Source organism: Eulemur rufifrons, chromosome 4, assembly GCF_041146395.1.
Source record: "Eulemur rufifrons isolate Redbay chromosome 4, OSU_ERuf_1, whole genome shotgun sequence".
Classification (NCBI taxonomy): Eukaryota; Metazoa; Chordata; class Mammalia; order Primates; family Lemuridae; genus Eulemur; species Eulemur rufifrons.
This window is the reverse complement of record NC_090986.1, coordinates 6,002,162-6,015,274: the sequence shown is the minus strand read 5'-3', so window position 1 is coordinate 6,015,274 and position 13,113 is coordinate 6,002,162. Positions and strand designations below refer to the sequence as shown.

Sequence of the window (13,113 nt, the reverse complement as noted above, 5' to 3'; positions counted from 1 at the left end):
ATAAAATTGATGTTTCCTCATGATTAGATTCAAATTATGATTTACTTTTTTTGGCCACTATCATCACAGCAATGATGTTGTGTCCACCTATGTGAATCAGCACCTAATACCAATTTGCTCTGTTATAGTTGTTAATTTTATACACTTAGATAAGGTGCTCTTTAACAGATTTTTCCACTATAAATTATTTTTCTCCATTAATACACACCTTGGGGAGATGTATGTAAACCATCACATGGAATCTGGAAGTTCCCCTTTTTTCTTAGGTTCTTTATCATACAGCTTGCTTTGGAAAAGGAAAGCTCTCATCTTTATTTACTGGTCTGATAAACTGGGATAAACCCAGGCTCTACCACTTGGTGGATGTTTGCCAAAACATCCTCCTGGGCCGGAAGCATTGGCATCACTCATGAGCTTGCTAGAGATTCAGGCTTCATCCCATATCTTTTGAATCAAAATCTGCATTTTAACAAGATCTTCCATTTATTGCTGTACAAATTAAAATTTGAGAGGTACCTTCTAACCCACCATGACTTTTGTATCAGAGAAATATATACAACTTAATCATGTATGATGTAAATAAAGCACTCAAATTCTCCATGGCTGTTTGGGTGGCCTTATTTTTATGCTGCATTATCTAAAAAAAATATAGTATCTGCACTATTTTTGTGGATGTTATACTGTCCTCTTTCCAGACTTACAGAATATATTAGGAAATACTTTTTTGTTAAAATTATCTTATGGGATAATTCCAGTCACTCATATAAGTCAGAACCAGTTCTCTTTACTCTCTCATTTCACCAGGACTGAAATTATCTCTGCCTATGGCTCCTTGGTATGTGTTTTTTTTTTTTTTTCCAGGAACTGTTGACATTCATGGATGTGGCCATAGAATTCTCTCTGGAGGAGTGGGACTGCCTGGACCCTGCTCAGCAGAATTTGTATAGGGATGTGATGTTAGAGAACTACACAAACCTGGTCTCCGTAGGTGAGGAGAACTTCAATACACCATTCCCATTCCACACTAATAATTTCACATTTTTTGTAAATTATTTTCTAGCACTTTCTGCTTTGCATGAATGAGTTTCTGATCCTTGTTTCCAAGAAAAAGTTGGGGATTTTTGATATAGAAAAGAAAAAATTCAAAGTGTTTTATCTTGACGTTAATCTCACCTCTTTTTGAGCTGCAAATCTGTATCTTTCACTCTACATACATGAGTAGTAATTGCAGAAATGTAGTGGCAGAAAATATTACTGCCCATACTTTGAGATGCAATTTCCACCACCAATTTTTGATTCCGTAGTACTGGGTACTGGAGCTAAGAACCCACAAATTTTAAGTGCTTTCTAAGTATTCTAAAGTTTCTGTCAGGAAAGAGTATTTGGGGATTATTCTTCTAGAATTTTCTATATGTTCTCTTTTCTCTACTGAGCACAGTACTAGATTGGTAATTGAAGAATCCCAGTAAGAGTCATGTGAATTTTTTCTAATAAAATAGGTCTTGCTGTCTCTAAACCAGAGCTGATCACCTGTCTGGAGCAAAGAAATGAACCTTGGAAGGTGAAAAAATACATTGCAGTAGCCAAATACCCAGGTAGGTGGGAGTGAATGAGGCAGATGGCACAGGTGAGAGAGGTCTAAACTTTAAGGAGGAAGCCAGACCTTAAAATGGGGTTTGGGAAGCTGTGCTTCAATGAAAATGATTTCTAAGAAGCCTGGGTTTCTTTCCCTTGGTCTCACATAAGGGCATGTCTTGTCTTTGTTTTTTAATCCTCTAAGCACTGATTCCCTGTCAGTGATCTTCCTGGAAGGTTACAGTGAGAACCAAAGTTCTGTTCGTGGCTTACAAGGGACAGCAGGATCTGAGTCCTGTTCTATTGCATTTCAGGACATGGTAATATCTGTGTATTTTGAGGAAGTCTCTGTGAAACAATTTTTTCATTTTTCTTTTGCGTCATATCTGAAATGTGTGAGTGAAGTTGTGATATTAGAACTTGGTTCAGGTATCCCAGGGACACCACAAACAGATGTGGAATGTTTTCTGCTCTATGGTTTCCTACCCTATGGAGGTTTTAAATGTAATTTTACAGGAAATTCATACTCAGTAATTTATCAGAACTCTCTAAGTATAGGAAGTCGAATGTTATTTTACTTGAAAATTCTGTTTTTGTATCAACTATGATAAATAATTTAAACTCTATATACCCAAATTCCTCAACTTTAATATAGCTTAAGATATCTTTTTTCTACATTTCTTAAATATAGTATGTCTTCGGGAAGCTTAGAACATTTCGGAGCATGTATTAAGCTCCCACTTTTTACTTCATTTTTTAATAACTGTCATTTTATAGTTTTCTCTTACTTAGTTTGAAGTTTACTGGAACTGTCTCATTTATACACATACACACACACACGTGTATGGATGGGTAACTTTTTTTACAAATAAAAGTTATATATAATTATTTGACATTTGTATACATTGTGAAATGATTGATAAAATCAAGTTAATGAATATACCTATCACCTCACAATCACCTTTTTTCTTTTTTCTATTGAGAACACTTAAGGTCTACTGTCTTGGCAAATTTCAGGATACAAGTTATTATTAACTATAGTCATGGTGCTATACATTAAGACTCCAAAGTGTATTCATCAGATAATTAAAAGTTTGAGCCCTTTGAACATCTATTTTCCCCACCACAGGCCCTGGAAACCACATTTGTCTTGTGTACCTCAAACTTTTTAGCTTCCCTAGATAAGTGAGATCACACAGTATTTGTCTTTCTGTGCCTGGCTTATTTCAGTTAGCATAATGTCCTTCAGGACCATCTGTGTTGATGAAATGGCTGACTAATATTTTTTGTGGCTAAATAATACTCAGTAATATATATATATATATATATATATATATATATATACAGTGTGTATATATACCATATTTTCTTTATCCATTCAGAATTTTACAAGCAGCTTGTTTTGATATCTTGTCAATTGTGAATAATATTGCAAAGAACATAGGGGTACGGATATTTCTTTTTTTTTTTTTGAGACAGAGTCTCACTCTGTTGCCCAGGCTAGAGTGAGTGCCATGGCATCAGCCTAGCTCACAGCAACCTCAAACTCCTGAGCTCAAGGGATCCTGCTGTCTCAGCCTCCCGAGTAGTTGGGACTACAGGCATGCACCACCATGCCCGGCTAATTTTTTCTATATATATATTTAGCTGTCCATATAATTTCTTTCTATTTTTTTTTTTTTAGTAGAGATGGGGTCTCGCTCTTGCTCAGGCTGGTCTCGAACTCCTGAGCTCAAACGATCCACCCACCTTGGCCTCCCAGAGTGCTAGGATTACAGGCGTGAGCCACCGCGCCCGGCCCGGATATTTCTTAAAGATACTGATTTTTTTTTTTTTTTTTAGAGTCTCACTCTGTTGCCCAGGCTAGAGTGCTGTGGCATCAGCCTAGCTCCCAGCAACCTCAAACTCCTGGCTCAAACGATCCTCCTGCCTCAGCCTCCCGAGTAGCTGGGACTACAGGCACATACCTCCACGCTGGGCTGATTTTTTCTATTGTTAGTTGGCCAGCTAATTTTTTCTATTTGTAGTAGAGATGGGGTCTTACTGTTGCTCAGGCTGGTCTCCTGAGCTCAAGCGATCCTCCCGCTTTAGCTTCCCAGAGTGCTATGATTACAGACATGAGCAACCACACCCAGTGAAAGATACTGATTTTGTTTCCTTTGGTTATATACACAGAAGTGGGATTGCTGGATTGTATGGCAATTCTAATTTTTCATTTTGAGTAGCACCTCCATACAGGTTTTTATAATGACTCCACCAATTTACAACTCACCAACAGTATAAAGGATTTCTTTTTCTTCACATGCTTGTCAAAACTTGTTATCTACTCTTTGATATCAGCCATGCTAACATGTATGAAGTGGTATTAAGTGCCTAATGATTAGGGATATTGAGCATCTTTTCATATACGTATGGCCATTTATATGTCTTTGTTGGGAAAAGATCTTTCAATCTCTCTCCTATTTTTCAATTGGGTTATTATCATTATTACTGTTTTTGTCTCTTATCAGACATGGTTTGCAACTGTTTTCTCCCAACCTTTATGTTTTCTTGTTTCATTGTCTTCTTTGCTGTACAAAAGCTTTTTTAGTTTAGTGCAGTCCAACTTATTTATATTTACTTTTGTTTTCACGTTTGATGTTGTATCCAAAAAATTCTTTGCCAAGGTCATTATCAAGGAGGTTTTCCATGTATTTCTTTTATGATTTTTAAGGATTTGTACTTTATATAAGTCTATATTTTGAATTAGTTTTGGGGTATGGTATACAAGAAATGGTGTAATTGTATTTTTTTCTTGTGAGTATCCAGGTTTTCTAGCACCAAGTATTGATGTATTGGTGAGACTATAGTTTCTGCACTGTGTGCTCTTGGTGCCCCTGTCAAAGATGAATTGACTTTGCATGCATGGATTTTTTTCTGGGCTCTCTGTTTTGTTCCATTGGTTTTTTTTTTTTTTTTTGTCCTTTTTTTTTTTTTTTTTTTTTTTCCCAGCTTACTATGCGGGATACAAAAGTTCAGGTTACATACGTTGCCCATGTACCGCCTGTCCCCCCAAGTTAAAGCTCCACGTGTGTCCGTTCCCCAGACAGTGCGTATTGCACTCATCATGTAGGTATATACCCACCCCCTCCTCGCATCCCCCCTTCCCCGAGTCAGCACCTTCAAGCGTGACCATTCCCCAGACGGTGTGCAACACACTCATCATGTAGGCATACACCCATCCCCTCCCCCCACCCCCCACCTCAGTCTGATATCCGATTGGTATCATTCCCAGATGTGAATTTAGGTGATGATCAGGGAAACCAATTTTCTGGTGAGTACATGTGATGCTTGTTTTTCCATTCTTGGGATACTTCACTTAATATAATGGGTTCCAACTCTCTCCAGGAGAACCAAAGAGATGTCATATCTCCGTTATTTCTTATAGCTGAGTAATACTCCATGATATACATATACCACAGTTTACTAATCCATTCATGTATTGATGGGCATTGGGTTGTTTCCACATCTTTGCAACTGTGAATTGTGCTGCTATAAACATTCGGGGACAAGTGTCTTTGTTATAGAATGACCTTTGTTCCGTTGGGTATATGCCCAATAATGGGATTGCTGGATGGTAGGTCTACTTGAATCTGTTTAAGATATCTCCATAATGCTTTCCCCCAGGGGTCGCCCTAGTTTGCAGTCCCACCAGCAGTATATGAGTGTTCCTGTCTCTCCACATCCCCGCCAGCATGTGTTATTTTGGGACTTTTTGATAAAGGCCATTCTCACTGGAGTTAAGTGATATCTCATTGTGGTTTTGATTTGCATTTCTCTGATGATTAGGGATGCTTAGCATTTTTTCATATGTTTGTTAGCCCTTCTTATATCTTCTTTTGAGAAATTTCTATTCATGTCATTTGCCCACTTTTTGATAGGGTTGTTTGATTTTTTTCTTGCTCATTTTCCTGAGTTCTAAATAGATTCTTGTTATCAGTTCTTTATCTGATGCGTAGTATGCAAATATTTTTTCCCATTCTGTAGGTGGTCTGTTTATTCTAGTGACTGTTTCTTTGGCTGTGCAGAAGCATTTCAATTTAATCAGGTCCCATTCATTTATTGTTGTTGTTGTTGCTGTGGTTGCCTTAGGGGTCTTATTCATAAATTCTTTGCCTAGGCCAATGTCTGTAAGAGTCTTTCCTACATTTTCTTCCAGAATTCTAATCATTTCACACCTAAGGTTTAAGTCTGTTATCCACCGTGATTTGACTTTTGTGAGAGGTGAAAGCTGTGGGTCCTGTTTCAGTCTTCTACATGTGGCTATCCAATTTTCCCAGCACCATTTATTGAATAGGGATTCTTGTCCCCAGAGTATGTTTTTGCCTGCTTTGTCAAAGATTAGGTGTCTATATGAGAATGGTTTTATATTTGGATTTTCTGTTGTGTTCCACTGGTCTGTGTCCCTGTACTTGTGCCAATACCAGACAGTTTTAAGAACCACAGCCTTGTAGTATAGTTTGAAGTCTGGCAAATTAATACCTCCCATTTTGTTTTTATTGCTTAAAATTGCTATACTATACAAGGTCTTCTCTGATTCCATACAGGTGTATAATTATTTTCTCTACAGCTGTGAAAAATGATGTTGGTAATTTAATAGGGATTGCATTGAATCTGTAGATCACTTTGGGTAGTATAGACATTTTAACAATGTTGATTCTTCTGATCCACGAGCATGTATGCTTTTCCACCTATTTACAAGTTCTGCTGTTTCCTTCCTCAGTGTTTCATAGTTTTCCCTATAGAGGTCCTTTACCTCTTTTGTTAGATATATTCCTAGATATTTTATTTTCTTTGTTGCTATTTTGAAGGGTACTGAGTCTTTAATTTGGTTCTCCGATTGACTGTTATTGGCATATATGAATGCCTCTGATTTGTGTATATTGATTTTGTAACTGAGACTTTGCTGTATTCGTTAATTTCCAGAAGTCTCTTGGTTGAATCCTTGGGGTTTTGTAGATATAACATCATATCATCAGCAAAGAGTGAGAGTTTGATCTCTTCTTTCCCTATTTGGACTCCCTTGATTCTGCTCTCTTGCCTGAAAGCTCTCGCAATATGACAAACCCACAGCCAACATCATACTCAGTGGGGAAAAATTGAAAGCATTTCCACTAAGAACTGGAACCAGACAGGGCTGCTTTTTGTCATTTTTTTAATGCATGTTCTAGTCTGTTTTTATTGCTGTAGTTTTGAAATTAGTTTGAAATCAGGAAGTATGAGGCCTCCAGCTTTGTTCTTCTTCCTCAGTATCATGTTGGCTACTGAAAATATATTGTAGTTCCATAAAAATTTTTAGATTGTGTTTTTTATTACTGTGAAAAAAATGCCATTGAAATTTTGATAGGTAGTCCATTGAATCTTTAGATGACATTGCATAATATGGCGCTTTAACAGTATTTATTCTGCTAGTATATAAACCTGTGAAATCTTCACATTTATTTGTGTCTTCAATTTCTTTCATGACCAACTTATATTTTTCAGTGTAAATAGCTTTCACCTTTTTAGTTAAATTTATTCCTCTCCTAAATTCTGCTATTTCAATTCTGCTGTCTTCTCCTCTTCCCAGTAGTGTGAATTGTATCGGGACCCCTGGCTTAAGCTCTGAGGTGGGTGGTGCTTATAAGAGTCAGCTACACCTTGTTGGATTGAGTCAGTAGGTGCTGTAATGGGCTATATGGTCATTCTCCTTGTCAGTGGTTGAGGCTTGCAGGAAAGAGCCCAGTGCAGAGGGGTTCTTTTGTGCCTGGAATAGGCTTCAGCCCCTTAGGAGAAGCATTTGACTATCCCAGACAGTGGGAGGGGCCTGCAGTCCCCAGGGGATTGCTTCCTCTCCACCACAACAGAGGAGAGTGGGAGAGTGAGGCTGGGTGGGGTTAGGTTGAGCAAGCCTGGAAGGCTCTGCAAAGTCTTGGCAGGGCTCAAAGACCTATCCCAAGGCCCTGGGAAAAGCCACTGGGGGAGCGGCCAAAAAGATCTATCAAAACTAAAAAGACTGCTTATGGGGGAGGGGCTGTCTGTAGTTCACCAACTGGCTCTTTGGGTGAGCTCCGCCCCTTTTTCATTACCCCTGCCCTGAGGGGCTCCCTCCAGTGTCGGTTTGCAAATGGGCACAGAAACATGCTGCACTCAGCCACAGTGGGATCACAGGCTGGGAACTTTATAGCAGGGATCCACTCTAGTCTGACAGTGTGACTTTCTTGTGAGGGTACGGGCATTTCACCAGAATTCTGTGGCTCAAACCCCCACTGTACTCTCGCATCATTTCTTCCCATGTGGGCTCCCTTGCCTACCAAGTTAGTCTCTCAAATCTCTCCATTGTGCCCCCTAGAAATTCACTCAAGTCATGGGGGCACAGGATCCAGCCTGTGTGTCTTGTTCACTGGCATGTGTCTGCACAGAGTACCACAGGCAGGGAACTCCCAGACTTGGCAACCCTGGGCCCACCTCAGGTCCCCAAAGGTAAAGGTGTGGGCCACACTCTCCGTAAAAATGCCAGTTTGGAGAACACTGTAGGTGATGAGAGGTGGCTGCCCTCCCAGCTGCAGTGGGTGGGGCAGGGAGGAAGAGAGCCAGGAATAGAGCCAGGACCTGACTCCTCCAGTCGCCCTCCTTGGAAGGAAGCCTGCATGAAACGTCCAAGCTCCAGAGCCACTCTTGTTCTCCACGTGATTCAGTGGGTGCAGCAGTGCCCATGAGCCTAAATGTGGGAAGGCTCACATACAACTCAGTAGCCCGCTGATTCCCAAAGGTGTGTAGGAAGGAGAAACGCAGTGCTCCCTTATTCCTTCACTGGGCTCTGAGCCTCTTTGGGTTTGATTCTCACCAGTTTCTTCTTGTCTTTTTCTTTTTCCTTTTTCGTGTTCTGCTTCACAGTTTCCCCCTGTGAAGTACGCAGCAGTCTCCAGCACCTCCTCCAAACTACACATGAGCTGTGCCCATTCCACCCTTTTCTTTATCTAAAACACTTTCTTCCCTCTGGGGTGCTCCAGCAAGTGATGGCTCTAGTAGACCCTCTTGCGCTCTTCTCTCTTCAGTTAATTATTGTTATACAATTTTGTGTTGTTTTCGAGCATCATTTTATTTTCAATGAAAGGGGCTTCCTTTGGCACTTCTTGTAGGGCAGGTCTAGTGCTGACAGACTCTTTCAGCATCTGGCTATGTTGATAAATCTGTATTTTTTTCTTCTTTTAGAAGGATGGTTTTTCTAGATACAGTATTTCTGCTGTACAGCTTTTGTTCTTTAGACACTGTGACTATATAACCCAATTTTTTCTGCAGGGCAAAGTTTCTGATGATAAATCCACTGGTTCTCTCATAGAAGCAAGCTTATAGATGACACATCACTCTTGTCTTGCAGCTTCTCAGATTCTCTTTTCTGTGACCTTCAAAGCTTTGCTTATAGTGTCTTGTTATGGGTCCTTTTGTTTATCCTAGTTAAAGTGTGTTGAGCTTCTTGATTTGTTAGTTCTTTTTCTTACATTTTAAAATTCCTCAATCATTTCTATTTGTGTTCTTCAGCTCCACAGTTTGTTTTCTTTTATACATTTTGTTCCTGTTCTAATTTTACTGTATTCGTTTAGTTGTCTATGATTTCATTTCACTCATTGTGCACTATTCAGAAGGGGCTTTTTAATTTTTTCAGGTAATTTATATATCATTATTTCTTTATAGTTAATTTCTGATTATTTATTTTGTTTGTTTTGTTGGGGTAGGATATCCTGATTCTTTGTGTATGTTATGATCTTTGGTTGATATTTGGGGATTAAATAAAAATTCATCTGTCACAATCTTTAAAAAATGGCCTTGTCCTGGGAGATTCTGACATGAATTGCTTGGGCTACAGATTCTTGGAGCCTCCCAAATCTATTCTCAGGATGTTTCTTCTGTGAAATTGTATGTTTATTTTCCAGGTAAGGTGATTTTTCCATGTTTTTTCTTAAGGCCCTGTAATCGTTTGCTACCCCTATTGTATGCCACTTGTACTGAAGTCTCTCTGCTGCCGTAACAGCCATTTACCTTTGTTTGCAGCAAACCCAGTCTACCTTTCAAAGCACAACACAATTATGTTCAGCATTCTGTGTTATGGGAGACACTAACCAGTCTCTGGAAAGGTCACTAAAAGTCTAAATATATATATATGTATGTGCCACAATTCTCTTTCTCTTTTTGGGGAGAATTCAGGAGTTGATTTTTTAAACCCATATAAACCATGCTATATTAATATTAGGGAGGGCAATCATAGGTAAATGTAACAAACTTGTCTTCCTCTTCTATGTAGCCTTTGGCATTGTGCTCTCCCAGGATACTGCAAACATTTAATTGGTTTTAAAATTCACACAGAAGCAATTTGGTCATTATATTTTTTATTAATGTTATATAGCTGTAACTGTATTAGGGCCTCGGGTACATTACTATGCTACCTTGATAATGTGCTTGCTATAATTTTGTATGTTAGATTTGTAATAGATGTTTTCTAAGGCTGAAAAAAAACAAACGGGATAATTTGTTATTTTTATTTCTTTCAGCTGTGTCTTCTCATTACCCCCAAGACCATTTGCCAGGGAAAAGCCTGAAAGATTCATTTCAAAAAGTGCTACTGAGAAATTATGAAGGCTCTGGACTTCATAATTTAAGCTTAAGGAAAGACTGGGAAATTGTGGGTGCGTGCAAGGTGCAGGGAGAATGTCATAATGGATGTAACCAATTTTCAACAGCTAGCCATTGCACAGTCGTCAAATGTAATAAATGTTTGAAAGTCTTCAGAAAATTATCAAAAGGAAATAGACATAAGATAAGACATACTGTAGAGAAAACTTTCAAATGTAAAGAATGTGGAAAAGCCATTAACAAATGTTCACACTTTACTGAATATAAAAGAATTCATACTAGAGAGAAACATTACAAATATATAGAATGTAGCAAAGTCTTCCAATCTTGCTCAAGCCACTCTAATCATAATTCACATCATGCTGGACGGAACCCCTACAAATGTGAAGAATGTGGAAAAGCTTTTAAGTGGTCTTCATACCTTAATATACATAGGAGAATTCATACTGGAGAGAAACCCTACAAATGTGAAGAATGTGGCAAAACTTTTATCCAGCATTCAAACCTGACCACACATAGGAGAATTCATACTGGAGAGAAACCCTACAAATGTGAAGAATGTGGCAAAGCCTTTAACCGGTGTTCAACACTTACCAAACATAAGAGAATTCATACTGGAGAGAAACCCTACAAATGTGAAGAATGTGGCAAAGGTTTTATCCACCATTCAAACCTAACCAAACATAAGAGAATTCATACTGGAGAGAAACTCTACAAATGTGAAGAATGTGGCAAAGCTTTTATCCAGCATTCAAACCTGACCAGACATAAGAGAATTCATACTGGAGAGAAACCCTACAAATGTGAAGAATGTGGCAAAGCTTTCATCCAGTGTTCAACCCTGAGAACACATGAGACAATTCATACTGGAGAGAAACTCTACAAATGTGAAGAATGTGGCAAAGCCTTTAACCGGTGTTCAATACTTACCAAACATAAGAGAATTCATACTGGAGAGAAACCCTACAAATGTGAAGAATGTGGCCAAGCTTTTATCCAGCGTTCAAACCTGACCACCCATAGGGCAATTCATACTGGAGAGAAACCCTACAAATGTGAAGAATGTGGCAAAGCTTTTAACCAGTGTTCAAACCTGAACAGACATAAGAGAATTCATACCGGAACAAAACCCTACAAATGTGAAGAATGTGGCAAAGCCTTTAACTGGTGTTCAATACTTACCAAACATAAGAGAATTCATACTGGAGAGAAACCCTACAAATGTCAAGAATGTGGCAAAGCTTTTAACCGGTGGTCAACCCTGACCACACATAAAAGAATTCACACTGGAGAGAAACCTTACAAATGTGAAAAATGTGGCAAAGATTTTATCAAGCATTCAAACCTGACCATTCATAGGACAATTCATACCGGAGAGAAACCCTACAAATGTGAAGAATGTGGCAAAGCTTTTACCCAGCTTTCAATCCTGACCACACATAAAAGAATTCATACTGGAGAGAAACCCTACAAATGTGAAGAATGTGGCAAAGCCTTTAAGCGGTGTTCAATACTTAGCAAACATAAGAGAATTCATACTGGAGAGAAACCCTACAAATGTGAAGAATGTGGCAAAACTTTTAACCAGTGGTCAACCCTGACCACACATAAAAGAATTCATACTGGAGAGAAACCCTACGTATGTGAAGAATGTGGCAAAGCCTTTAAGTGGTGTTCAACAATTATCAAACATAAGAGAATTCATACTGGAGAGAAACCCTACAAATGTGAAGAATGTGGCAAAGCTTTTAACGGTTGTTCAAACCTGACCACACACAAAATAATTCATACTGGAAAGAAACCCTACGTATGTGAAGAATGTGGCAAAGCTTTTAATTTGTGTTCAACCCTGACCACACATAAAAGAATTCATACTGGAGAGAAACCCTACAAATGTGAAGAATGTGGCAAAGTTTTTATCCAGCATTCAACCCTGACCAAACATAAGAGAATTCATACTGGAGAGAAACCCTACAAATGTGAAGAATGTGGCAAAGCCTTTAAGTGGTGTTCAACACTTACCAAACATAAGAGAATTCACACTTGAGAGAAACCCTACAAATGTGAGAAATGTGGCAATGCTTTTAACCGGCGTTCAACCCTGACCACACATAAGAGAATTCATACTGGAGAGAAACCCTACAAATGTGAAGAATGTGGCAAAGTTTTTATCCAGCATTCAACCCTGACCAAACATAAGAGAATTCATACTGGAGAGAAACCCTACAAATGTGAAGAATGTGGCAAAGCCTTTAAGTGGTGTTCAACACTTACCAAACATAAGAGAATTCACACTGGAGAGAAACCCTACAAATGTGAGAAATGTGGCAATGCTTTTAACCGGCGTTCAAACCTGACCACACATAAAAGAATTCATACTGGAGAGAAACCCTACATATGTGAAGAATGTGGCAAAGCTTTTAACCAGTGTTCAACCCTCAGCAAACATAAGACAATTCATATTGGAGAGAAACCCTACAAATGTGAATGATGTGGCAAAGCCTTTACCCAGTGCTCTTACCTTACTGTACGTGACAGAATTCATACCTGAGAAAAATCCTACCAATGTAAATAATGTGGCACATCCTTTAATAACTGTTCACATATTAGTTGACATGACAGGGGTCATACTGGATAAAAGTGGTATAAATGTAAAGACTGTTGAAACACCTTCCACAAAATAAAAGTCTTAGAGTGCACCATGGTATTGATACAGGGAAAAAAATTAGAAGTATAAGGACTGGTGCGATATATTTACTTATATCGCATATCTTATTTATTGTACACAGAATTCATACTGGAGGGTAAACCCCTAACAATTGCTTAAACTGCATTGAACTTCACAGAATTTGGACTGGAGAGAAGCCCTACAAATAAAATAAAGACAGA

General features: G+C 38.6%; 1 pseudogene; it reads left to right on the top strand.

Annotated features, from left to right (window-relative positions):
* The first annotated feature begins 870 nt into the window (after positions 1 to 870).
* On the top strand, positions 871 to 12,775 carry LOC138382391 (zinc finger protein 91-like; annotated as a pseudogene).
* The last annotated feature ends 338 nt before the right edge of the window (positions 12,776 to 13,113 follow it).